The following is a 1751-nucleotide window of genomic DNA, read 5'->3' on the forward strand; positions in this document are numbered from 1 at the left end:
AAACATCTTAATAAGCAGTTGAATGACCAATTGGTAAAAGAAAAGCAAAGAATTGATGAGAAAACTATTCATAAATAGTAGGAATTGTCTCAAGCATTGAGCAAGTTACAACTATTAAATGAACAGATGAGTAAATCAAAAGAAGAGAAAATCGCTCAAATGACAGTCCAGATAGAGTGATTCAAGGAATATCCTCAGGTAGGAGAATTTAGAGCTGAGGCTCTAGAAATTACCAGGGCGTTATCTCAACAATTGAACCTACTATGTTACAATATTTCATTGGCAGTTACTCTATGCGATATCACATCATCCATGATTGAAAAATCATTGGATGCGAGACTAGAGTTGGAAAAAACGGACAAGAAATTAACAAATTTTCTGGAATGGCAAGATTCGAAAGAGGGAAAAACTGCTAATATCCCACGAATCTAGGAATTGCATAAGGAAATTTTGTTTACTGAATGGGAGTCTCAGCTGATGAAGGCTGAGAGAGCAACATCCAGATGCAGATCAACAACAAGTAACCTGGTTGAATTAGTCAACAACAGTCTGTATTTGTCAAATTTAATAATGGAATGTTCTCCAGGAAAACTCCTACAAGTAAAATCATTAGAACATCAGTGCAAACAGGAGTTTGAGAAAAGGGAGAAACTGGTCGCAAGCATTCACAACTTAACATGGGAAACCTTTTGGTTCTTCCTTGTGAAACCACATAGTCAGCAAACAACAATGAAATGTCTCACTGATGCGATTAGCCACATGATCCCCGAGCTTATCGATGCCACATATACAACTCAGTTACACTCATGAATGAGTCATCCGCCAGAAATCAAGCCTATTCTTGCCATTTGTCAGCTCTGATAACAAGATGATCAGCCAATACAGTGAACCATTTTCGATCGACTACAACATTCCTATTTCAAGATGATTTCCACATTTTTGTGATTTGGTTATACCAGCGCATAGCATATTTCTTTCCTAGTTTGTTATATTTTTTTGTAGTTATTTATAGACCCTTTCATGTTTTTAGAAAGGGTCCTAAATTTTTTGTACTAAGACTTCAATCGGAAGTTGCACTACTGTGCTTCCGATATATTTTTTTATAAAAGACTCGACCTGAATTCTGAATTTTGATACAAAAGGCTTTTATGTGATATGCACTATTGCTTCCTTTGAAAGTTTTCTCAAATTAGAAGGCAGGATTTGAATGCGATTTACATCGGAGGAGACAGACCCAAATGCATACGGTACTACTATCTATGTTTTTTCTTTACGTTTCTGTGTGAATCAAGCATTTATTAAAACTTTTCTATTATTGATGTGTATGTGTTTCTACAACAATTCTTTAGTTTTTCACTATTGAATGCTTCTGGAATTGTCATCTTTCATATATATATGTCAGTAATATATTATGGTTAGTGAAATAACGTTTTAATTATTACTTTGTTCATATACTTGAACAAAGTAATTATTATATGAATAAATATTTTTATTTATGAGTAAGTCATCTTCATGTTTACTTGTCAATAATAACAATCAAGAATTGCACTAAGAGGAAAGAATTCCCGAGATAGATTAATTAATTTTATATTTTTGTATCTTAGAATAGAACACTTATCATTTCCGTTAAATACTATAAACCAATCACCCATCCAACCATATATCATTGGGAAACTGGTCTCATTATATCCAGTAGGAGCCACCACACCAAATGGAAAAGGAGCTGCTTTAAGGTCCGGATCGGGTGGTTT

This window comes from Pinus tabuliformis, chromosome X (assembly GCF_031772625.1).
Source record: "Pinus tabuliformis cultivar Carrire ecotype Pingquan chromosome X, CPIR1, whole genome shotgun sequence".
Lineage (NCBI taxonomy): Eukaryota > Viridiplantae > Streptophyta > Pinopsida > Pinales > Pinaceae > Pinus > Pinus tabuliformis.